Source organism: Nicotiana sylvestris, chromosome 1 (genome assembly GCF_000393655.2).
Source record: "Nicotiana sylvestris chromosome 1, ASM39365v2, whole genome shotgun sequence".
Taxonomy (NCBI): Eukaryota; Viridiplantae; Streptophyta; class Magnoliopsida; order Solanales; family Solanaceae; genus Nicotiana; species Nicotiana sylvestris.
In genome coordinates, this window is record NC_091057.1 from 130,741,898 (window position 1) to 130,769,726 (window position 27,829).

At 37.9% G+C, this 27,829-nt stretch overlaps 1 pseudogene; it reads left to right on the top strand.

The window, feature by feature from the left end:
* The first annotated feature begins 1,357 nt into the window (after positions 1–1,357).
* Positions 1,358–26,626, top strand: LOC104217166 (pleiotropic drug resistance protein 3-like; annotated as a pseudogene).
* The last annotated feature ends 1,203 nt before the right edge of the window (positions 26,627–27,829 follow it).

Sequence of the window (27,829 nt, forward strand, 5' to 3'; positions counted from 1 at the left end):
CTTTGGGGTTGCTGCCTTCAGTCCATTCGGAGATCCGAGGTAGTCTTGCAGGCGGCCACAGGCCTTGGCGTCTCCTCCTATACTTTTCTTCTATTTATTTTATATATTTCAGAGACATCGTTGTAATAAATCTTTCGGACCTTTATTTATAGTATTCCTAGACAGTTTGTGAAATTGTGACACCAGTCTGGGTAGTTTATGTATAAATTGGTATTGACATCTTTATTAACATATTATGTTTCAGTCTTCTGCTTTTAAAATTCCGTTGTTTATATAATGTTAGTTCTTAATTGTTAAAGGATTTAAATGGGAAAAAGGTAAATAATTCAAATGGTTGACTAGCCTAGCTTTCACTAGTAGGCGCTATCACGACTCCCGAGGGTGGAAAACCTGGGTCGTGACAATTTGGGTTATAGGTCAAATCACATTAAGGAAGAGATGGATCTAAAGTGGGAATAATCCATTTAAGCTTATGTGTCATTTATTTTTGGATTTTTTTCATTAAATTTTATCCCATGTCATATTTATGGTAGGAGTTTGAGCCAAAATGACTTTTAAGTGACAATGTGAAAGTTTAGTTACTTTTAAGTGACAATAAATAGTTGAGTGACTTCAGTAAAATTGAAACATAGTTGAGTGACCATCAGTGAAATTAACCCAAATACACTCCCTCCTTTCGAAAAACCTTTTAAGGATTTTGAATTGTTAATTACTTTGACTTAAAAATTCTTCTTATGTAGTTTCCAAATATATTAATTTTATTTTTTTTAAAAAAAACTTAAAGATTTTATGTGCAAATTCATGGTCAAGTTAACAAATTTTGATAAACCATATGAAGAAGTTTTGATTCTTGTCACTTGTGCCAACAAAGCAGTAATTGGCACGACCTAGCTGTCATGGAGCTTGATGGTAGATAAAGGAAGACCCTCCTAGTTTAAGTCCTCTTTTTTTCTTTTTCTTTTTTCGATTCTAGTTTAAGTCTTTGAACTTTGAAATTTACGTACTTGCATGTTAGAGCCTTCTGAATAATCAATTATTTTTTGTCCGTTTAGGAATGTCAACTGATTCTGTGCCTTGAGAAGTTAGAGAAACGTGAAGCACTGTTTTTTATTCAAGGATTTCTCTTTCCTTTTTCCTCCATATCAATTGTAAAGATATGATATTCTCTCTGTTTGTCTCTTTCATTTACGTTTAATTCATTAAAATAAGGAATGATGTGTTTCCTTATCTTACGAACCAAAGTTAGCTGTTCAAGCAACGAATGAATAATTTATGTCACACATGCATACGTGGTGCACGTCTTTTTGTTTTCTCCCTATAAATGCAGGTTTGGAGCTGAAACTATTTACACCAAAAAATGGCTCAGCTTGTTGGTTCAGATGAAGTAGAGTCATTTAGAATGGATATCTCAGAGATTGAAAGAAGCTTGGTATCATCATTCAGGGGCCAATCTTCGAGTTTCAGGAGCAATTCAGCCTTGAGTGCTACTGAGATGGACGATGCTGTTGATGACGAGAACATGTCGGCCTGGGCTGCAATTGAGAGACTGCCAACATTTGACAGATTGAGATCATCTGTTTTTGAGGAAATCAATGGCGATGAGGCCAACGGTACGAGCACAAGGGTAGCTGATGTTACCAAGCTCGGAGCTCTAGAAAGGCATGCTTTCACTGAAAAGATGATTAAGCACATTGAGCATGACAACCTTCAATTGTTGCGCAAAATCGGAAAGAGAATTGACAAGTAAGAATTCCGTTATTAACTTGCCAGTAAAAATTTAATTATAGACACTGAAAGGTCATTGCGCTTGCATTTGAATTGCCATATTTTTTTGGTGATTGACAGTGCTAAGTTTTGAATATTTGCATATCTCGTAGTTTTTCTTCTCATATCATCAAAGATTTCTGTGTTAGACTTAATTCAATGAACTGAAGCTCAGTTAATTCTTTGTAGAGTTGGTCTGAAATTGCCTACAGTGGAAGTTAGATACAACAATTTAACCCTTGAAGCGGAATGTGAGCTTGTTCAAGGAAAGCCTCTGCCTACTCTTTGGAATTCTTTCAAAAACATGATCGGGGTAAGTTTTTTCCATTTGATTGAGAATAGTTGATAACTTCATCAAGCTATTCTATGACAGATATGCATGCTGGATTTTAGACGTTGATCATCAGAAGGCATTTATTAGGACTTCAATAGGCGATTAAGTGACCATTTTGAATGGTGAAAAGTTGATTCTTTTTCGTGCTAACATGTCCAGTTCCATACTGGGGTTGACTAATTTTAATACTATGTTTACTTAGGTCATTATACCTATATTTCCTATCAATTAGTTAATTTTCTGATGCATTGCAACTCTAGAAGTTGTAGGAAAGATTTGATGAATATCTTCAAACTTATGTCTGATTTCATAATTCAAATGTTAAATTTAGCAGAAGGTGCAAGCACCAACCTTAGGTTATTCTATGCTGCCACTTGTGATTTCACTAATTCAGTTTGTTCAACAGAACCTTGCCAGGCTTCCAGGTCTACGGTCAGGATTGGCCAAGATTAAAATCATTAATGATGTCAGTGGTGTAATAAAATCTGGAAGGTATGTCTATGGGGCAGATGCTCAGTTCAAATAGTTATAACTGTGTAATTCAAAATAAGTATGCCAACCACCTGATTTCTAGCTTTTGACTTGAAGGACACAGTCCTTTTTTCTGGTCATTCGTATTAGCACTGTCTGTGGTGCTGTCCAAGTTATTAGTTTATCATCAATCATCACAATCATCATCAATCATCCAAGTTATTAGTTTATCATCAATCATCACAATCCCACAGTCTATATTGTTTGTATTAAGCTCAGGTTTTGGTGAAAATGGTTGTGAACTCATCACCCTTTATTTTATTTGTCAGTTGATATTTTACATAGATGGTCATGTTCTAATGGAGCATAAGAGAAATAGTTCTGTGAACTAAAGCTTTTGGCCTTGCAATCATGCGTTTCAACTCAGAACTTGATAGTGTCCATTGTATACGCACTACGCAGTACAAATCTCCGAATGTTCTCAATCGGTTTGATCCATATTTGCAGTTGAAAGATGAATAATATACTTCCTCGCATGGTTTTGTTCTATGATGCATGTTATTATCAAGTGATTATATTATCATACTCATAAACTGGCATGAGGTGTCCAACTGATCTTGCATTTGGGATATCGAGAGTTAGCTCTTCTTTGAAGTCGTTGTTTTAAACTGTGAGTTCTTAAACCTGTCATCTTACAATTTACGCAAACAGTTTGCTGTTCTTCTTTCAGAATGACTCTACTGCTTGGACCTCCTGGATGTGGCAAAACTACGCTATTGAAAGCACTTTCGGGCAACCTGGACAGATCTCGTAAGGTCTCTTCAAGTTGTTTTTGTTTCATAGTCAGCTAGAGAAATACATAGTGACACTTTCTTAAACCAATCCTTCATCTGATATAAAGCAAATAGTTTGATCTACAACATACTAGATGTGAACTAATAGTTTTCCCATTCAGTAAAATGAATCTTCATGGGATTTCATTTGTTGGATCTTTTTTTCTAGTAGTTTCTCCAGTTCTTCATAATAATTTAGTGCCTTTATATCTTTAAGATCTTCAGCTGATGTATATAGTAAAATTGATCTAGATATGCTTCCTGCCTAACAGAAGCTTTGTTGCCTTTACCACCTCCTCCTCCTCCAAGAATAAATTACTGAACAGCTGTGAACTGCTTTTTGCACCTTGACTCAGACAAGAGTGATGTAGAATTCACAATTGAGTTCACAACGTTTGGAGCTGATATTGATCTTACTGTGTATTGGCCATGTATAACAGTTTTCTGGGGAGATTTCTTACAATGGTTATAAATTGGAAGAGTTTGTACCGCAGAAAACTTCTGCATATATAAGCCAAAATGATCTACACATCCCTGAAATGACTGTTAGAGAAACACTAGATTATTCTTCTCGTTTCCAAGGAGTTGGAAGCAGAGCAGGTATGCTTTTAAGCACACAAAAGATAAATCACAGTCATGAATACATTCCAGCACTAGTTTCTAAAGCAATGCCTTTTCTTTTGAAGAGATCATGATTGAGCTAAGCAGAAGGGTGAAAGAAGCAGGAATTGTTCCTGATCCAGATATAGATACTTACATGAAGGTAGTTTTAACATCAAGTTGTTCTCATTTCATCTCTATTACCTGGAAAGATTTTGGCATTCTTCAGCAGTCAAGCTGTTATGGATTTTAAAATTCTAAATCATATAGGCAATTTCTATTGAAGGACAAAAGAAAAACGTACAAACAGATTATATTCTGAAGGTAACTTTATTAAAGTACCCAATTTCATAATTCTTCAATAGAAATCGGATTATAACATGATTGGCACATTCTTATCACTGTGTTCAGATTCTTGGACATGATATTTGTGCTGACACATTGGTTGGTGATACCATGAGAAGTGGTATCTCAGGTGGTCAAAAGAAAAGACTGACAACAGGTATTTTTGTAACAAAGGCATCAGTTCCATATGTTCTCAATAAAGGCTGCTGATGTACTCGATATCATTTGCAAGACAAAGTTTAATGAATCAACTATTTGTACGACGCAGGAGAGATGATTGTTGGCCCCACAAAAGCATTGTTTATGGATGAAATATCAAATGGATTAGATAGCTCAACTACGAACCAGATTGTAGCCTGCCTTCAGCAGTCGGCACATGTTACAGATGGCACTATACTTGTCTCGCTGCTTCAACCAGCGCCAGAGATCTTTGATCTCTTTGTTGATATAATCCTGATGGCTGAGGGTAAAATTGTTTACCATGGGCCCCGAAGTTCTGTCATAGAATTCTTTGAAAGCTGTGGGTTCACTTGTCCTGAAAGGAAAGGGGTGGCTGACTTCCTCCAGGAGGCAAGTCCATAGTAGCTGTTACTAAGTGATTGTCACATTTCCTTCTGTCAATTAGAAGCCAATCAGATATTATTGATTAGTTTCAGGTTATATCGGAAAAAGATCAAGCACGGCACTGGTATGGAACTAGAGAAACATATAAATTTGTGTCAGTTGATATGTTCTCGAGAAAATTTAATGAATCTCTTCAAGGAAAAAAGCTGAATGAAGAACTTTCTGTTTCGTATGATAAATCAAAGAGTCATAGAAATGCTATAACATTCCGTGACTATTCACTTCCTAAATGGGAACTCTTTCGTGGTTGTATTTCAAGAGAATTCCTTCTGATGAAAAGGAATTCATTCATCTACATATTCAAAACTGTTCAGGAAAGTAATCAGTTTCTTGTCATTTCATTATGGTACTCAAGCCACAAAATATTTTATACTTATTCACATAGTCCCAAGCAAAGATAGAAGTCACCTTTTCCTTTTTGACGTATCCCACAACTTATTGCATTTTATGCTTCTACTGTGCAGCTTGCCATAATTTCATCCATAACGATGACTGTATTTTTGAGAACTCGGATGGATACTGATCTTGTACATGCAAGTTATTACTTGGGAGCCTTGTTTTTCGCTCTCATCATTCTTGTTGTGGATGGATTCCCTTAGCTGTCCATGACAATAACAAGGCTTACAAATAAACAGCACGACTTGTGCTTTTACCCAGCATGGGCATATGCCATTCCTGCTACAATTCTCAAGTTTTCTCTTTCTCTATTAGAATCTGTCATTTGGACATCTATGACCTATTATGTCATCGGTTTCAGCCCTGAGGCTGGGAGGTGAGTGCTACGTGTAAATATCTTGTACTTTGTTGCTTCGGTTCCTTTAACTATAATTTTGTTTATTATATATCACTATCTCCAATAGAGGGTTGCTCTGATGGTAAGCAACCTCCACTTCCAACTAAGAGGTTGTGAGTTCGAGTCTCCCCAAGAGCAAGGTGGGAAGTTCTTGGAGGAAAGGATGCCGGAGGTTTATTTAGAAACAGCCTCTCTACCTCAGTTAGGGGTAAACTCTGCGTACATACTAGTTGTATCTCCAATAGACTTTCATCAGCCGCTTGCACTTCACCAATTCTATTCGTTTTTAAGGAATGATTTAAACAAAATTTAGTGCATCTTCGTGACAAAATTCTGTCACTTACAGATTCTTCAGACAATTGCTTCTATTGTTTTCTCTGCACATGGCATCAATCTCCATGTTCCGCTTCGTGGCATCTTTCTTCCGGATTATTGTTTCTTCTGCATCTGTTGGGAGTTTATTAATCACATTCCTCTTCTTATTCGGCGGATTATAATACCAAGACGTAAGCATTCCTAGCTCTTTTTTCTTTGATATGATGCTCATGTGAGGGTGAGTAGCAGACTAAAATACCGGTATTTGACTACAGCTTCAATGCCAATTTGGCGGAAATGGGGATTTTGGATTTCTCCGATGACGTATGGTGAGATAGGTGTTTCTGTAAATGAATTTCTTTCCCCAAGATGGCAAAAGGTGAGTGCCAATAGCTCAAATACTTTGCTTCTTTCCCATTTTTGTAACTATTTTTGCACACTGCACGTGGAACTGAAAAAGGTTCAGCTCAAAATGACTGTCTTGGGGCTCCAATATGCAATAGGGAAAGTAGTCTCTATAAGGCAATGCGGGGAAATTATTTGGTTATTTTTCCATCTTCTATCCTGAAATTGTGCTTTGAAGAAAAGGAGATAGTTATGGGTCTTTGTGTTCTTATCCTAACTATCAATGCAAGCACTTCATACACGCTCAGAAGTGATAGTTGATTTTCTTTCTTAATTCTAGTGTACAACAGCTTAACTATCAGTAACCTCTACAATGTGCCATAATAAAATTCTGCATGATGAGAATATCTCAAAATGGCTTAGAAGTCTTCTTAGATTTCTTACCTCCATGATGCATGCATATCTGTTAACTTATGCCAATAGCTTTGTCTCTCTTGTTGCAGACTTTTAATTTAGTCCAAAAAAAAGAAAAGAAAAGGGCAGCCGCGTGCACTAAGCTTCCGCTATGCGCGGGGTTTGACGAAGAGCCGGACCACAAGGGTCTATTGTACGCAGCCTTCCCTTGCATTTCTGCAAGAGGTTATTTCCACAGCTCGAACCCGTAACCTCCTGGTCACATGACAGCAACTTTACCAGTTGCGCCAAGGATCCCCTTTAGTTTTAATTTAGTTCATCATATTATATTCTACACTCATATCACATACTGCTTTTTCTTTTTTTGCACAGATGTTCCCTACAAACACGACTATAGGGAATGAAGTCCTTGAAAGTCGTGGTTTAAACTTTGATGGATATTGGTATTGGATATCAGTTTATGCCTTGTTTGGCTTTACAATGCTGTTTAACATTGGTTCCACCTTGTCCTTAACTTTCTTTAAAGGTACATTCATTTTTTTTTTGTACATCAAAGAATCCACACGGTTGATTTTCTAATTACTAGTTTTCTTGAAAATGTAATGCAGCACCTGTTTCTCGTGCCATTATATCAATGGAGAAATACTCCCAAATAAAAGGAAGTAGAGATTCTCCTGATAAAGCTGACGCAATAGAAAATTCCAAAACCACAAATCCTGGCACTACAAGTGGAATCTCATGGAAGAGCAGGTTATCCTCTTATTCTATTGCTCAGATAATTGGCTGAGATATCTTATTTCTTACCATCTTTCTCATCATTTTATAGTTGCTTCCTTGCTCTTCAATATACAGTTTCTTCTGTTGTTTTCCAGGAAGAATGGTTCTACCTTTCGAACCCCTATCTATCGTGTTTCAAGATGTTCAATACTATGTTGAAACTCCTGTGGTGAAAAATAACGAACTGTAATTTTTCTGCTTGTGTATTTGATGAATGGAAAGAAAATTGTGTATTCTCAAGTGTACAAATCCAAACTTATATAGAGAAATGTTTTTGGGTAACCTCCTACATTGGCAAGTGGCCAAGTCCTATTTGCTAGGGTAAAGTTGTACATAAAAGAAATACAAAGATGGAGCAAATAATTAAATACAAAGGGTATGGGAAAACTACCTAAAATAGAGTGTAGCATGTGCTGTACACTAATTTTCTGAACAAGGCAATGCCACAAGTGGGCCGGTTGACCAGGCCTAATTCTGTAGACCACAATTAGACCCAAAATATCAAACCCAATTAGGCCCAATGCCAGCATACCAAACACAAACACACCCAAATCTATTGTCATCACCTCAAACCCGTCCAAATACCAAACACACCCAAATCAAAACCCTTCTACCTCAAACCCTTCGATTCCAACACCCCCTTCAAGCTGGAGGGGGTAGATAACACACCTAGCTTTCCCAAATGATCACGATGAAGAGGTCCGGCGAGTGGTTTGGTGAACAGATCTGCCAACTGGGCAGGAGATCGAACAAAGTTTAACGAAATCAGCCCAGCTAGGTATTGGTCGCGTACAAAATGACAATCGATTTCAACGTGCTTCGTCCGTTCGTGAAAAACAGGGTTTTTTGCTATGTGAATTGCTGCTTGGCTATCGGAGTGAAGAGGGACTGGAAGAGAGATAGGAATTGACAAATCCTCAAAAAGACGGACCAACCATGTGAGCTCTGCAACTACTCGCCGCATAGATCTGTATTCTGCTTCGGCGGAACTGAGCGAGATGGAAGTTTGCTTCTTGGACTTCCAAGAGATCGGAGAGGTACCAAGAGAAATATAAAAACCACTGACCGACTTCCTCGAATCCGGGCAAGTGGCCCAATCGGAGTCACAAAAAGCTAGGAGCTTGAAGGAGGAGGAAACAGACATAAAAAGCCCTAGCCCAGGATCTTTGAGCAGATAGCGAAGAACACGGAGTGCTGCATCTAGGTGGGGTTGTCGAGGGTGCTGCATGTACTGACTGAGGTGCTGGACAGTGAAGGATAAGTCTGGGCGGGTGTGAGTGAGGTAGTTAAGTTTTCCAAGGAGATGACGATACAAGGTGGGATCTTTCACTGGTTCCCCTATGTGAGTAGACAAACGAGTAGACGAATCGAGTGGAGAAGAAACAGGGGACAAGTGCAGAGAGTCAAATTCTCGGAGAAGGTCTAAAGTGAATCTGCGCTGAGAAAGGAGAAGTCCATCTGTTTTTCGGACAACTTCCATGCCTAGAAAAAAATGTAAGTCCCCGAGATCTTTAATTTTGAACTCTTGATTGAGAAATTCTTTCAAAGCATGTAGTTCGTTGGTGTCATTACCTGTCAAGAGTATATCATCCACGTAGACAGCCACTATAGAAACGGAAGAATCTGACCTTTTAAAGAACAAAGAATAGTCGTTGAATGAGTGAGTAAATCCCTTAAAATTCAAAGCAGTTGTAAGTTTAGCATACCACTGACGAGATGCTTGTCGTAGCCCATAAATTGATTTCTTTAGCTTGCATGCATGATTAGGTGAAGTAGGTATAACTCCAGGTGGGAATTTCATGTACACTTCTTCATTTAGATCTCCATGTAGGAAAGCGTTATTCACATCTAGCTGGTATAGACCCCATCCTTTCTTTACGGCAGTGGCTAGTATGCATCTGATTGTGGTCATCTTCACCACCGGTGAAAAAGTTTCATTGAAGTCTATTCCCTCTTTTTGTATGTCTCCTCTAATGACCAATCTTGCCTTTAGTCTTTCCACACTCCCATCTGAATGGTGTTTAACCTTATAGACCCATTTGCATGGTAAAGCTTTCCTCCCGGGTGGTAATTCAACCACTTCCCAAGTCATATTAAGTTCAAGTGCCTCAATCAATCTCTTTATTCATTGCTTCTTGCCACCCTGGGTGGTGTGTTGCCTGTAAATAGTCAGTAGGTTCTTGTATATTGGACAATGTGTTTAGCATATGTTGATTGGTAGAAGATAGTCCACTGAAAGATATATAAGTAGGTTTAACTGGTGTGAGAAAGCAAGAGTTGCTAACATCTGTGAGTTGGAGTGCATTACAGATAAAATCTTTGAGATAAGATGGAGTTGTGTGTGGTCTGGTAGACTTCCTAATAAGAACATCCATCGTAGAATCAGAATCCAAAGAAGGAAAAACTGGTGTAGATGTATGTGGTTGATTAGATGTAACTGGAGAATCTGGAGAGAAACTAGAAGGAGAGATAGAGGGAATAGGTGAACTAGGATGGCTGGAATAAATGGGGGAAGAACAACAGTCACTTGATGCAGTAGCCTTTTTGGAGGCTTTAGTGTGTGGTCTGATAGGAAAAGATAGAGGCTCAGGAGTCTGATGATTTGCAGATAATGGAGCAGTGGGTAAAGAAATCTCAGAAGAAGAATTAGACTTAATAGAAGCAAAAGGAAAGAATTCTTCATGAAATATAACATCTCTAGAAATGAAAGGCTTCAAATTCTTGAGGTTCAAGACTTTGTAACCCTTCTTTCCATGAGGATAACCTAAGAACACACAAGGTATAGCTCTAGGTTCAAACTTAGTTCTTTGATTTGAGACAGTAGAAGCAAAACACAAACACCCAAAGCATCTAAGGTTAGAGTAATTTGGCTTGCTTGAAAAAAGGACTTCATAAGGAGTCTTAAGCTTTAAGACACTTGAAGGAAATCTGTTGATCAAATAGGTTGCTGTAAGAAGGCAGTCACCCCAGTATGATGTAGGCAGGTGTGATTGGTATAACAAGGCTCTAGATGTCTCTAAAAGATTCCTGTGCTTTCTCTCCACCACTCCATTTTGTTGTGGTGTGAACACACAAGTGGTTTGATGAATAATACCTAGTGACTCAAAAAATTCTGATTGAATTTTACCACTTCCCAATTCAAAAGCATTGTCTGACCTTATGATTTTTACCTTGCTGTTAAACTGTCTTTCTACCATAGCTATAAAACCTCGTAGAATAGTGAATGCATTGGATTTGTTGGTTAGTAGGTAGGTCCATGTGCCTCTACTGAAATCATCAACAATTGTAAGGAAGTATTTAAAACCATCATATGTAGAACTATTGTATGGTCCCTAGGTATCCACATGAATTAATTCAAACACTTTCTTAGTAGAAATAGAACTAGAGGGAAATGGAAGTTTGGACTGTCTTGCCATAGGACAAATAAGACATGGACTGAAGAATTTGGAACACTTGGATATAGAAACTGATGAAACATTTTTCATATTGCTAAGGGGCATATGGCCTAATCTGTAGTGCCATAGTTTCTCTTTTACAGTTGAATCAGAAAAACTAAAACATGAATGCAAACTAAGATTGGAAACAGAATTCCTTCTTGGAATAAAAACACTTCTAAATTTGAGTGGACTCTTAGACACTGGTGTTGTATGTTTGGATCTGAGAATGTAGAGGGCCCCTTCCTCTTTACCAATCACCGGTGGGCTCTTCACTCAAGGGCCCTGTATAAGAAAACATGAAAAAGGTGTGAATAAAATATATTGCTTGAGTTGTCTGCACAACTTGTGCACAGACAACAGATTATATTTGAAGGATGGAATGTAAAGAACATTTCGAAGAATCAAATTAGGCAAAAGAGAAATAGTTCCTGAATGAGTGACCTGAACTCTGTAAGAGTTTGGGAGTTTTACCATGAGAGGTTTAGCCAAAGTTTTTAATTCTGTAAAAAAAATCTTTGTTAAAAGACATATGTTCTGTTGCTCCACTATCCAATATCCAAGACTCATCATTGATTTGAATTAAACAGGCTAAATCTTCAGATAAATTGGTCATACCAGCATGGCTCACATTTGCTGCAACATCAGGGGTATCTGCACTGGAATGTCCCACTCTCACTTGCTGAAGAAGCTGCAGCAGCTCAGCCACATTTTCCTTGGTGAGATTCTGAACTCCTGATGCACTTCCCTGTTCATTTTCTTCATTTGAGAAGGAAGCTTTGTTTGCCTGGGCACCTCTTTGAAATCTTTTCTCCCTTGTGAACTTGAAATCAGCTGGAAACTCATGAATTCTATAGCATTTCTGGATGCTATGTCCAGGTTTTTTGCAATAGGAACAAATTCCTAAATATTTCTTAGATTCAAAACTTATTTTCTGCACCCTGTTCTCATTAAATCTTCCGAAATTTCCTTGTTGGTTGGTAGCAATGAATGAGGCAGATTCTCCTGAGTATGCAGGGGTAGCATGTATCTCCCTTTGCTTCTCTTCTTGAATCACAAGAGAGTATGCCTGTCCAATGGAGGGTAAAGGTGATGACAATAGAATGTTACTCCTTACCCTAATAAATATATCATTTAGTCCCATTAGGAACTGCAATAGTCTCTCATCTTGGTGTGCTTTCAAGCTTTTGACTTTTGCACCACACTCACACTCACATACACAAGCAGAAAATGTATTGAGTGCATCTAGTTCATCCCATATGCTTTTGATTTTGGTGAATTAAGTTGATACACTTGAATTACCTTGCACTACTGAACTTAATTCCTTTTGTAATTGGAACAACTTTGCTCCATTTGCCTGTCCAAATCTGTCTTCCAGGTCACTCCACAAATCCTTTGCACTCTGTGAATAGAGCACACTTTCAGCTATCTCTTTAGACAAGGAGTTAAGAAGCCATGAAAGTACCATATCATTACATCTACCCCAAGCCTGCTGGACTGCAGAATCAGTCTTAGGGATAATAAGAGTACCATCGATGAATCTCATCTTGTTCTTTGCAGACAAGGCAATGATGACTGCCCTTCTCCAACCTCCATATCATTTGCCATCAAAAGCTGAGGATACAAGGTTCATCCCTGGATAGTCAGAAGGATGAAGGTAATAAGGGTGAGTGGAGTTAATTACTCCTGAAGCAAAGGTCACTGCAAGTGCAGGAGCATTAGTGGTGACAGCAGAAGCAGAAGCTAGAGTATCAGCTGACTCTGGTGAAGTACCCATATCAGATAAGATGAAGATGAAAGAAGAAGAAAAGAAAGGAGCTGATTTGTGACTGAGAAAGCAGAAAAATACCAGAATTAAACCTGCTCTGATACCATGAAAAATAATGAACTGTAATTTTTCTGCTTGTGTATTTGATGAATGGAAAGAAAATTGTGTATTCTCAAGTGTACAAATCCAAACTTATATACAGAAATGTTTTTGGGTAACCTCCTACATTGGCAAGTGGCCAAGTCCTATTTGCTAGGGTAAAGTTGTACATAAAAGAAATACAAAGATGGAGCAAATAATTAAATACAAAGGGTATGGGAAAACTACCTAAAATAGAGTGTAGCATGTGCTGTACACTAATTTTCTGAACAAGGCAATGTCATAAGTGGGCCGGTTGACCAGGCCTAATTGTGTAGACCACAATTAGGCCCAAAATATCAAACCCAATTAGGCCCAATGCCAGCATACCAAACACAAACACACCCAAATCTATTGTCATCACCTCAAACCCGTCCAAATACCAAACACACCCAAATCAAAACCCTTCTGCCTCAAACCCTTCGATTCCAACATGCGGTGGTCTTCTAAACCTATCTCATTTAGTATTGGATCGTTTCTGTTTAAGTAAATGCTGCTGAAACTGAGTTTCAATGGTTGGGGTTGTGGTTTTATGTCCATGTCAGGCAATGAAGGAGCTTGGTTTCACCCAAAATAGACTCCAACTTCTTTTGGATATTACTGGCGCACTTAGACCTGGTGTGCTTACAGCCCTTATGGGTGTCAGTGGAGCTGGAAAAACGACCCTCCTTGAAGTTCTTGCTGGTAGAAAAACAAGTGGTTATGTTGAAGGAGATATAAAAGTGTTGGGAATAAATCCGCTACAAAAATAATATTCACGATAATAAAAGCGGAATAAGAACGTAGCATTGAGATACGGTAATTAACAAGAATAAAAAAGTAACAACGACATCAAGATTTTTACGTGGAAAACACTTTTGAATAAGGGAAAAAACCACGGCCCTGAGAAGAGCAACTGATATCACTATAGCAAGAAATTTTACACTTTGTAGGTCCGAGTAAAATACTCAAAAGGCCACTACAACACTCAAAAGAAATAAACCTCTTTTGATATTCTCACCTCACTACAATATCACTCACTCTCTATTTTTCTCACAGACTATTTTCTTATACCCTGTCTGTGAAACCTTACTCTTTCTTTCTAATTCTCAGATATATTTTTCTTCTGAGATTGGTGTGTTGGCAGAGCCTCAATCTCTCACGCCTACTACATTTGACATTTTCTACCTGCAGATCTACTATGCCTACCGAATTTGACAAATGCAAAAGATAGAATGACTGGCAACTTTGAAAACAATCAACAAGCAAGAAAAGTCTTCCTTAATTAATGAGATGGACCCCAGAAAAAGTTGGTGGCCACCCTAAAGTTCAAGATACATTCGCTAGAGTTTCAGGTTACTGTGAGCAGACAGGCATACATTCTCCTCAGATAACTGTAGAAGAATCAGCTATATTTTCTGCCTGGCTACGACTTCATTTTCAGATTGACTCCAAAACAAAATATGTACGAAGCTTATTAACATGGAGTTTGAATAACTATTTCTTTCATGAACACCATTTTTTCTGGCTATATCTAGATTTGAACTGCTTTGGCACATCTCCAGGAGTTTGTGAAAGAAGTTCTTCAGACCATTGAGCTAGATGGAATAAAAGACATGTTGGTTGGCGTGCCGGGTGTTAGTGGGCTCTCAACTGAACAACGTAAACGGCTAAAAATCGCTGTGGAGCTTGTTGCAAATCCCTCAATTATCTTCATGGATGAACCCACAACAGGATTGGATGCAAGGTCAGCTGCAATTGTTATGCGAGCTGTGAAAAATGTTGATGATACACGAAGAACAATAGTTTGTACCATCCACCAGCCAAGCATTGACATACTTGAAGCATTTGATGAGGTAAGATGCATGGACGGAGCAACTGCTTAGTAGTGCAAAAATCCTGTGTTTGAGTTTGAATGACTTTCTGGTATGCAAACACTGCTTGATTGCCTTTAGTAATCCATATATTTAATGGTTCATGCATTGAACAACAATAAACAAATGCTGCTTGAACACCCAATTTCAAGTTGTTAGCATCTTTAGATCAGGTCGATCTCTTTCCAATAAGAACTTACAGCCAGTTATCTATTTATAGGCTTCAATCAGTTACTCTCAGAACCTAGTGATGATGCTTAGTGACACGTATGTAACATTTTAGAATTCCTTGGTAGCTGTATTTTCCAATTTTCTGTGTAACAGTGCCTGCTGAAGTTAACCTTGAAGCCATTTAAACTGTAAATTATTCCACCTTCAATAATGGCAAGTGTTTTACAAGTCAATAGAAGATGGTCTATCACATGATGGCCTTCAATCAGTCATCCTTGTGCTGTTCCTTCTTTAAGGATGATTAAGAAGAGGCCTTGCAATGTCGTTCCTGGATTTGTCCTTCACAATGCCGAGGAAATTTTCCATCTCCATTAATTCTCAAGCAAACTCATCTAATTTCGTAATTGTTTGTCCTTCGTGGATATCCTCAACTGGTTATTTGGTTGTAATGTACTCTTTTGCAGCTGATTCTACTGAAAACTGGCGGGCGCATGATCTACTGGGGACCACTCGGTCCCAATTCTAGTAAAATGATCGAATATTTTGAGGTGCACTAATTTCCCTTGTTATTTAAGTGCAGTAAGCCACTACTAGAAGCTTCTTTGCATAAAAGCTGAGACGGTTTTTTGTGTTTTATCACTTGAAACTTCTTTTCAGTGTACCTCTGGTGTGCCAAAATAAAAAATAGCTACAATCCAGCGACCTGGATGTTAGAGGTTACATCTAGCGAAGCCAAGATTAGCATAGACTTTGCCGAAGTCTATAAGAATTCTGGTCTACACAAGTTAGTAACAGCTATTCACCTCATTTAGCTGTGAAATGCTTCTTACACATTGTATCAATTCTAAGCACATTTTGCACATAACTAGCGCATGATTACTGTTTGACTTATATTTGTCGTAGAAATAACGATGAGCTTGTAAAGAGGCTGAGTATCCCACCTCATGGTTCAAAAGATTTGCACTTCCCCACCCAGTTCTCTCAAAATGGCTGGGGACAATTCAAGACCTGCTTCTGTAAGCAGTACTGGTCCTATTGGAGGAGTCCTTCATACAATTTGATGCGCTCTCTGAACATGCTTGTCGCTTCATTTCTTTATGGATTGCTGTTCTGGGATCAAGGGAAGAAACTGTAAGTTGACAATACTGTTAAACCAAAGCTTCAATAACTTATTGACACATGCTTTATAGTTTATACCGTGTGATATAAAACCATTTACATCCTCATGGAAATTTCTGGGCCCTTTTGAGTAACATGTTTATCCCAAAATTTGATGCACAAGTGGTTGTCATGACACAGTTTCAAAAGGAATTAGGTTGTGTGATCCTATAAATTTTTCTCAGATTCCTCGTTTTCCTTTTCGGTTTGTTAATATTGAACATTTCAGCTTTATTTGTTGCTGGTTGATGTCACCCATGCAGCAATAATAAAACTCTGGAGCTCCATGTTTATTGTTCGAAATTGATGCAGAACTGAAGTTTTGTTCCTTTCTGCACTTATGATGTTCTCACCCAAGATAGTTGAATTGGTTTTGTTAACTAAACAGTGTAACGTTATATTTATGTTGTCTACCCTTCAAGAACTGGATGATTTTTTTAGACTAACTGTCATTTTGTTCTTTTTCCCATTGTTTATGAGAGATAACCAGCAGAGCATCTTCAGTGTATTTGGTGCTATGTACACCGCAGTAATAGTTTGTGGTATAAATAATGCATCTTCTGTTTTACCATATGTGACCATGGAGCGATCAGTCTTGTACAGGGAAAGATTTGCTGGGATGTATGCTCCATGGGCATATGCACTAGCACAGGTATATATAGGACTTATCAAATTGGCATGACATGTTGACTTGTTGAGAGTTGAGACTACATGGAATTCATAACACCACGTTGTACAATTTTCTTCAATTTTCTTTTTGCCGGTTAATATTGTAGTATCTTTTCTGTATTTCTAAGTTCATGTTCTTTACAAGCTACAACAATTTATTACGTTAGGGGCTCCCACATTGATTGATAGAACGAATAATTGACTGACCATGGACAATTCTCTCCTCATAAGGCGTTTGAAGTTGAGTTAGGACAAAGGTCCATTTTTTTAATATGGTATCAGAGTTACCCATCCAAGCTGTTGTATTGTCAGTATTGGGCTCCCATTATCCAAGCTTTAGTTGTTTATGTTTGGGTGTGCGAGGGGGAGTTAGAGTACCCCACATTATTTAAGTGAATGGACTGTTGTGCCGTACTGTCGTTATATTGTCTTGGATAATTTTCAATTCATGAGTGGTTGATGGATCAGTACAGGAAGAGGAAGCGAGATTTACATGTGGTGTTCATTGACTTAGAGAAGGCTTACGATAAAGTGCCGAGGGAGGTGTTGTGGAGGCTAGAGACGTTCTTGTTGCATACATTAGGACTATTAAAGACATGTACGATGGAGCTACGACTCGGGTGAGGACAATGGGAGGGGACTCGAAACAATTCCCGATTGTGATGGGGTTGCATCAGGGGTTAGCCCTCAGCCCATTCCTGTTTGCCCTGGCGATCGATGCGCTGACACGACACATTCAAGGGGAGGTGTCGTGGTGCATATTATTTGCAGATGACATTGTAATGACGAGACGCGAGGCGGGGTTAACGAGAGGTTAGAGGTTTGGAGGCAGACCCTGGAGTCTAAAGGTTTCAAGTTGAGCCGGACCAAAATTTAATACTTGAAGTGCAAGTTCAGTGGATGGCGACGTATGGTTGGATTCCCAAGTCATTCCTAGGAGAGAAAGTTTCAAGTACCTTGGGTCTGTTATACAAGGGAATGGGGAGATCGAAGAGGATGTCGCACACCAGACCGACTATGCAGTATGGGGCAGAGTGTTGGCCAGTCAAAAACTCCTATGTCCAAAAGATGAAGGTGACCGAGATGAGGATGTAGGGATGGATATGCGAGCATACCGGGTTAGATATAATTAGAAATGAAGTTATCCGGGACAAGGTGGGCGTGGCCTCTATGGAGGACAAGATGCGGAAGGCGAGACTTAGATAGTTCGGGCATGTGAAGAGTGTTAGCTTCAAGGTTTCACGTATTAATTCTGATGATAACAAACCAATACAATTATTAATCAAAGAACATTTACTTGTGGTAATCTTATTTTTTTGTATAAGAAAGAGATGCTGGTAAAGATCCAAACAAATATGGGAAAAGAGATATCATGTGAAGAATTTATCAAGTAAGATTATTTTCAAAGATTTGATCTCCAAGCGCCATAGAAGGAATAATATTTGAAAGTGAAATTTCAAATATCGAATGGCTTACACAATATCAGAAGAAGAATCTACGGAAATTATGGATGGGAAGTTTTTCAACATCTTAAAAGGAAAGTTGCTAAAATAGTTAAGAAGATCTATTATCGTGTGGAAGGAAGATACTATATGGAAGAGATACTACAAAACAAAGGAACAATATATTTTTATGGAAAGAAAATATATTATGGGTGTAGTATATTCTATATTATGGAAAGAGATTATTTTTCAAGATAAAAAAAGGAGGCAAAGATTTATTGAGATCTATCAGAAAGGAAATATTTTATTAAGAAAGATATTTTTACCAGGACAAGTACTACAAGGAATTGATCAAGTCTTGCATTTAAGGAATGTTGCACAAAGAAGCTTATTATTCATAATATTTACTACGGGATGAGATGTAAAGTACTATTCAAGAAAGAAGTATGAGTTACTGGAATCAATCAAGAATTACTACAATCATGGAAAAGTAAATCATGGGGATTTTGATTGAATCATCATGACTATTCTCAAGTAAATATTTATAAAGATTATATATTGCAGAGAATTATTAATCATGGATCTATTCAAAGAAAGAATTGATATTGGCATCATGATTGGAAATTCAAATGTCCAATTCAAAAGGAAAGTTTACATTAACAGAACATATCCAAATCTACCTTATAGATTGTGATCATGTTCAAAAGGGTAAGAAGCAGTAAAGAAAAGTTGGAGCAGCAGCAAAGGAAATCCTCTTCCAAAATTAGAAGACCGCTGCAACAGCTAGAATATTCAACGACCAAGTATAAAAGAGAAGATACTTGCAACAACAAACTTATGCAGCCTTCTATACAATTGTCTATCCAACTACAAGTTCTTTATTCTACTCTTAACAAGCATTGTAATTCACTTTAGTAGATTTACTGTGTACACAAAAGAGAGAAGAGAGACAGAAAAATATTGGAGAAGTAGTGCGTCCTATAGGTTGTGTCATTGTTCGGTTCTTTGGTGAGCGAGTGAAAACCAACCCTGTCAGTGTTGGTGGTGATCGCTGAAAATCACAAAGGCTATACTCAATTCAATTTACAAAGAGCTCTAAAAGACAACAATCTTGCAACCCAAGAGGACTGGATTAGGATACCACATTGGTTCTGAACCAATATAAAATTCCTGGTGTTATTTACTTTATTGCTCTCGTATTATATTCTATTCCTTTACTGTTTATTGTGATTAACACTTGTTTAAATCGATAAGTTGACTAAGTCTGAAGAGTAATCGACTAGAAATTTAAAAAGGCTACAATGCATCCCTCCTCTTGTACTTTCAAAGATGAGAGGCACTGATGCTCCGGTAAGGAGGTGTGAGAGACTGGCGTTGGAGGGCAACTAGAGAGGCAGAAGCAGGCCGAAGAAGTATTGGGCAGAGGTAATTATGCAAGATATGGCGCTACTTCAACTGACTGAGGACATGACCATGAATAGGAAGGTGTTGAGGTTGAGTATAAAGTTAAAGGGTTAGGTAGCCGAGTGTCTTTTCATATCCTTAAACTTATGTTATTACTTGGTTTTGCCTTTGTTTTGATTTTTTGATTGGATTATTTAGTGCTAGTTTTGTATTTTATATTCGGTTGTCAAATTGGTTTGCTTGTATTGCCCCTCCCCTTTTTCTTTCCTGAGCCGAGGGTCTTTCAGAAATAGCTCTGCGTATATTCTAACCTCCCAGAACCCATTTGTGGGACTACATTGGATATGTTGTTTGTTGTTGAGTTGACTTTGGGGTTGAATTAAGTCCAAAATTTACTTTTTTAATAGTTCACTCTTCATTGCTTTATGTTTGAGTTGATTCCACCTACACTGATTTTGTAGGTTGCAATTGAAATACTATATCTCTTAGCCCAAACTCTTGTATTTACTGTCATCACATATCCGATGATTGGATTTTATTGGTCAGCCTACAAGGTCTTCTGGTACTTCTATTCGATGTTTTGCACACTGTTGTACTTCACTTACATGGGAATGATGCTTGTTTCAATGACCCCAAGCTTTCCAATAACTACAATTCTTCAGTAAGCCTTTTACGTATTGTTTAACCTCTTTGCTAGATTCTTGATGCCAAAGGCTATAAGTGATTCAGAATTTAAGCCATTTTAATCTAGAAATCAATAAGAGAGTTGTAATTATCTCTTTCTACGTATGCATTTACATTTAAATCTTATTTACTTTTCCTGCATTGTAGAAAATCCCAAAATGGTGGATCTGGTTCTATTATCTAACACATACGTCTTGGACATTGAATGGGATGCTACTGATACGCAGGGCAATGAAATAGTGACAAAATGGAAAAAAGAAGAGAAAAAGGAAAAGAAAAGAGAATGCAAGATAAACTAGGGAAAAGGTAAAGAGGCTTTTTCATTCATAACCTTAAAGAGGATAATTACAACCTATATAGAGTATAAACTCATGAGAATGACCTAAGAATTATAGTTGGATAATATGCTAAATCTGCCATCTCAGTACAACTCTGGGCAAGACTTAATTGGTATAGGACAAAGGAAATTAAGGGGTCAATGTTTAATATAGGAAACTTCTAATTTAAAAGGTAAGGGACTAAAATAAACATCTCTAAAACTTAGTAATCCTAACTAATTGACCGTTATGTCTCAGCTGAGCAGCGCAATGTACAACTTCTGCAAGCTTCTCTGTTTCACTCCGTATTAGACCCCCCTTGTCAAAATCTTCCTTGTCCTCAAGGAAGGAAGGAAGGAAGGAAATCAAACCCTGAGGGAGTGATAGTCTTCCCAGGTTGCCTGCTCAAGAGATAGTTGATCCTATTGTATCAGAACCTGCGTGACTGCCTTGTTCCCTTTTTGGACCATACGTCGATCAAGGATTTTCTGAGGATTTGGATAGTAGGGACTGGATATGTCAAGGATAGGAGGATGGGATATATTAGTAGGTAAGTTGTGACACAATTTGAGTTGGGAGACATAGAAGGTGGGATGGAGAAGTAACTGTGGTGGAAAGGACAATTTGTATGCTAGAAAACCAATTTTTTGTAAGACTTGGTATGGTCCATAGTATTTAGCTGAGAGCTTTGAGAAGTGGGAACCTGACAGTGGCACTTGTCTATAGGGTTGAATTTTGAGATAGACCCAGTCTCCCACTTTGAATTGTCTATCTGAGTGATGCTTGTTAGCCTGAGCAGTCATTCTCTGTTGTGCTCGTTGGAGATGATGTTTGAGGAGCTGCAGTTTGAATTCCTTGGCCAGGAAGCTTCTATCCACTTCTTCAATAGCTGAGTCACCTGCTACATAGGGTAAATGGAGGGGGAGGCTGGCCATACGAAGCCTCATATAGTGTAGTTTGTACGGAGGAGTGAAAAGTAGTATTATACCATTATTCAACAGAAGGAAGGTAAGAGCACCAGTCAGATTATGAATCAGAATAGAAACGTCTGAGATATGTTTCAAGGCATCGATTGATGACCTCTGTTTGGCCATCAGTTTGGGGATGATATGTTGTGGATGTGTTGAGTGTCACCCCATCCATAAAGAACAATTCCTGCCAAATTTTACTGGTGAATATGGGGTCCCTGTCACTCACTATGTCTTCAGGCATGCCACGAAGTTTGTGAATCTATTCCATGAAGAGTTTGGCCACGTCTGATGCTGAATAAGGGTGAGAGAGACTCAGGAAATGAGCATACTTAGTGAGTCTATCAACTACTACTAGGATCACAGTCTTTCCTTTTGATTTAGGTAGTCCCTCAATGAAGTCCATGCTGATGCTACTTCAGGCTGTGACTGGCAATTTCAAAGGTTGTAGAAGTCCTGGGTAAGGGGACCTATCATACTTATGCCTTTGGCAAATGTCACAGCCATTGACATAAGTATGAACATTTTCTCTCAAACCCTTCTAGTAGAATAGTGATGCTATCCTCCTGTAAGTTTGTTCAATCCCAGAGTGTCCTCCTATGAGAGAGTCATGCCACAACTGTAGAATGTTCTTCTTCAAGGTAGGGTCTGGACCAATCACCAACTTGCCATGCCTTCTAAGTTGCTCATGAATGAAGGTATAGCCTTGTACCTCTGTACCTCCCTTTAAGGACTGAATTAAAGCAGCCAAGTCTGGGTCTAAGTTCCAACTCTGAGTGACCAGGCTAAGCAAGTCAGTTTGAATAGAAGATAAGGTAAGGGCAGCTAGCTCAGCTGCATGCAAACTAGACAAGACATCAACCACCTTGTTTTCCTTACCCTTATTGTATTCAATGATGAAATCATATTGCATCAACTTTGCTATCCATTTCAATTGTGATCATGTATGCAATTTCTGTTCAAGAAGGAACTTTAAAGATTTTTGGTCAGTCTTCACTGTAAAAGGCCTGCCAGTCAAGTATTGAGTCCATTTAGTTACAACCATAAACAATGCCAGGAGTTCTTTGTCATACACTGACATTGTCTGGTGATGATATGAGAGACCCTTACTCAAGTAAGCTATTGGTGACCCTTTTGCATCAAAACTGCACCAATACCATTGCTGCAAGCATCAGTTTCCACTACAAAAGGTGTAGAGAAATCAGGTAATACTAGCACTGGTGCAGAAGTGAGAGCCCCTTTAAGATTTTCAAAGGCTGAAGTAGCTTGAGGAGACCACTTGAAAATGTCCTTCTTGAGTAAATCAGTAAGTGGCTTGCTAATAACTCCATAATCCCTGATGAACCTTCTATAGTACCCAGCTAGGCCCAAAAAACCCCTTAGTTGTTTGATATTAGTAGGTTCAGGCCATCCTTGTATTGCCTCAATTTTCTTGGGATCAGTTGTCACTCCTTCAGCAGAAATATAATGTCCCAAGTACTCAATCCTGGTTGCTGCAAACACACACTTACTCCCTTTTGAAAAAACTGGTATTGCACCAATAATTCAAAGGTAAGTGTGAGGTGATGCTCATGCTCATCTAATGTTTTGCTGAACACTAGAATATCATCAAAGAATACTAAGATAAACTTTCTTAAATATTCCTGAAAAATATGGTTCATTAGTACTTGAAAACTTGAGGGAGCATTGGTCAATCCAAAGGGCATGACCAAGTATTCATAGTGCCCTGAATGTGTCTTAAAAGTTGTCTTGTGCACATCAGAGGGTGCCATTCTAATTTGGTGATAGCCTGCCCTGAGATCTATCTTTGAATAAATTTCTGACCCTCCAAGTTCATCCAATAACTCCTCAATGATAGGTATGGGAAATTTATCCTTTATAGTAACCTTGTTTAAAGCCCTATAATCCACACACAATCTCCACGAACCATCCTTTTTCCCAACTATGACCACATGTGAGGCATAAGAGCTAAAGCTATACTGGATGATCCCTTGGGCCATCATCTCTTTCACCATATCTTCTATCACATTCTTTTGTATTGGGGAGTATCTATAGGGTCTAGAATTGACAGGAGCACTGCCTTCAACCAAGGGAATGTGATGGTCAAACACCCCTTTTGAAGGAGGCAAGTGTCTAGGTTCTTGAAAGAGTAGGCTATATTCAGTGAGTAATGTATGGATGGGGGCAGGAATTTCTTCTTGTTGCTGAGAGTTTGCAGTTGGAGATATGGGGACAGAATAGACCTTGATCATAAAAATTTGGGCAGTATCAAACAGAGATATTATGCAAAGCCTTTGTATCAACAGTTTTAAATGAAGGATAAATGCCCTGCAAGGTGACAACCTTCCCATGATAGAGAAAGTGCATGAAAAGCTTCTCAAAGTTGACCTTAATATCTCCTAACTTGCACAACCATTGAATTCCCAACACAACATCGCAGCTACCTATAGGGAGCACTAGAAAATCATCTTGAAAAAGTACCCCTTGTATGAGCCATTTGAAGTCTTTACTTCCCTTAATAGACTGAATGATCCTGCCATCAGCTACATATACATCATGAGGGTGTATTTGGTTGATTGTGCAACATATTCTCTTGGCAGCCTTCTTATTGATAAAATTGTGGGTGGAGCCACAATCAATGAGGACATTGATAGGATTTTGTTCGGAGAAACCTTGTATTCTGAGGGTTCTATAGCCTTTAGTGCCATTCAAGGCTTCCAGAGAAATCTCACAATTCTCAACATGGTTTGCTACTTCCTAAGGTTCCTCAGTATCCTCCATTTCCACCTCTGTCTCCTCACTATCTTCCAGCTCTTCAACATTTATTTCCACGGAGTATAGATGCCTTTTTGCCTTGCACTTATGCCCTGGTATGAACTTGTCATCACAGAAAAAGCATAGACCCTGGGCCCTTTTCTCATCCATCTCAGCTGGAGTCAGTCTTCTCTTCCTGAAACCATCTAAGTTGGCAGTAACATGTGGTTTGTAAGTAGGGGCATCAACCTTTGTCCACCCAATGGAGCCTTGTCCTTGAGGTGTCCTTACAACTAAGTGTTGATGCACTGCAGATGCTGCCTTGATTGCCTTACTTTGTGCAATAAAGCTAGCCTCATGTAGCCTAGCCAGGTAGTAAGCTTGTGGTAAGCTGGTAGGATTTCCAATTCTCACAGCATTGTTGATTTCAGGTTTGAGTTTATTCAGGAATATACTAACAACATGCTCAACTAATAGATTCATACTAGTCATGACACTGTTGAAAACCTTTTGGTAATCCTTCACACTCCCAGTATGTTTGATGTTCATAACCTCAGTCATAGGATCAGAGTATTCAGCTCCAAAACTATCACACAAAGCCCACAAATATTCATCCCAAGTAGGGAGTGGCATTTGTCCTCTACTCCTCATATAACCTAAGTGTCATTGTAGAGCGTCCCCTTCAAAATGCATAGAAACTAGCTTCATTTTTTGCTGTATAGTAAGATCTTCATAAGAGAAAAACTGCTCTGCTTTGCACAGCCATGTCCTAAGATCCTCACCATTGAACTTAGGGAATTCAACTTTGTGGTACTTGGTAAAAGGGATATTGGGCAATTTCACATTGTGAGTGTTTGAGTTGTAGAATTGGTTGGTGGTGGGAACAGTCTGATAAGGGTAGAGAGTGGATACATATGGGGTCTGGTGATATAAGGGTGGTGGCATATGTGTGTTTGGATTATAATATGCAGAGGAAAATTGGATGGGTTGATTATAGGTCTGGTTGTATAGAGGTGGTGGTAATAGTGGTGAGCCTTGAGGTTGTGGAGTTGGATAATACCTTCCTTGGTGATTAGGGAAGTGAGGTGCTAAGGGAATGGTTGTTCTAGGAAAGAGGTTTTGGAAGGTTTGTAACCCCATAGCTGGGGAAGGAGAAGATTGTATCTAAGAGGTTCTGGGATGCTGAATATGCAGAGAAGGGCTAAGGTTTATGGGAACTGGAAGAACTGAGGTTGTTAGGTTGGTGGTAGAGTGAGCTTGAGTTCTAAGAAGGACTGAGCTAGTAGTAGGGAGGATTCACAGGCATTGCAGATGTACTAGCTCCATGGAAACTAGGGGAAGCTAAATCACCAAATTCAAAGGGTTTATTATTCAAAGAATAAATCTCACCTCCACTTTGAGTTACAGATTTGTCACGTTCTGGCCTCTTTTCTCCATGAATAACTTCGTTGAGCACTTCTCTGAGCTCACTCAAAGCTTCCTCCTGATTCCTGTTACTCTGCTCTTGGTTTGCTTCCAACAGTTCTTGTCTAGCTGTGAAGCTTGACATATCAAGTGAAATTTTCTTGAGCACCTCCATAACATTACTATTATTATCAGCCATGGTCATCCACAGAGCCAAGAATATGCTCTGATACCACTGATACGCAGGGCAATGGAACAGTGACGAAATGGAAAAAAGAAGAGAAAAAGGAAAAGAAAAGAGAATGGAAGATAAACTAGGGCAAAAGTAAAGAGGCTTTTTCATTCATAACCTTAAATAGGATAATTACAACCTATATAGAGCATAAACTCATGAGAATGACCTAAGACTTACAGCTGGATAATATGCTAAATCTGCCATCTCAGTACAGCTTTAGGCATGACTTAATTGGTATAGGACAAAGGAAATTAAGGGGTCAATGTGTAATATATGAAACTTCTAATTTAAAAGGTAAGGGACTGAAATAAACATCTCTAAAACTCAGTAATCCTAACTAATTGACCGTTATGTCTTGGCTGAGCAGCGCAATGTACAACTTCCGCAAGCTTCTCTGTTTCACTCCATATCACTTACTTCACAGTATGGAGATATAGAAAAGGAGATTACTGTGTTTCAAGAAAAGAAAATAGTAGCAGCCTTTCTTGGGGACTATTTCGGATTTCACCACAATCAGTTACCTATTGTAGCTGTTGTTTCGATTGCATACCCCTAGTTTTTGCCAGTCTATTTGCATATTTCGTTGGGAAGTTGAACTTCCAAAAGAGGTGACGTTATGTACAACCTATTCATTTGTATTGAAACTTGACATGTATTCCAAATTAAATAACATCCCTGATTCTTTTTGTACATTTTAAACTGGTGACGAACAAGGTTATGGTATAGTCATAATTACTGTGGTGGTCAAGAGGGCGAAGTGCACAAATATCCTCTTTTAGGACCGCTATTTAAAGCATAGCCGAAATTTTGATAAGTGTTTAAAATTGGCAAAATACCTTAAACCACCCCTAAACTTGGCTTAGAATATTAGTATCCTCCTCGAATTATGCCCGGTGTTAATTACCCCTACAACTTGGCCTTTTGAAACCATTACTCTCATAGACGCTGATATGGCAAAAAGTGTGAGTGCACTCGCCTGCTACGTGAATTTTTCTGTATATGTGGCATTTTTTTAAAAAATAAAATATATTTTTACCTTTTTAAGAATATTACTTTTTTAGATAATTTTTTTCGAATACAATTTATAATAAGACTTGGATAGAACTACATTGTTTAGGCTAAATATTTTTATTTTGGCCAACAATAATAAAGTTTTAGTTAATCTTTTTTTGAATTTGACCTGAAAATAAACATTTATACAATTGAAATAAATAGTCAAGACATCTAAAAAGTTATAAAAGATACATAGTTTGAAATTAATTATTTTGGCTATAATTTTTTATATAGCTCTAAATTACAGTGCTCTAAAAATATATTTTTTTTACAGATTTTACCTAAAAAAATAAAAATACACAATTGAAATAAATAGTCATTGCATCAAATAAAGAAATAAAAAGAATGTACAATTGCAAGAAATAAAACGAATCACTTGTATTATACTGCAATTGTATACTATTTTTATTTCTTCTTTTGATGCAATGACTATTTATCTCAACTGTGTATTTTTACTTTTTTAGGTAAAATCTTTAAAAAAAATATTTTTAGGGCACTGTAATTTAGAGCTATTTAAAAAATTATAGCCAAAATAATTAATTTCAAACTATGTAATTTTTATAACTTTTTAGATGACTTGACTATTTTATTTCAATTATATAAATCTTTATTTTCAGGTCACATTCAAAAAGGAATTTAACTAAAACTTTATTATTTTTGACAAAATAAAAATATTTAGTTTAAATAATGTAGTTCTATCCAAATTTTATTATAATTATATTCGAAAAAATTATCTAAAAAAGTAATATTCTTAAAAAGGTA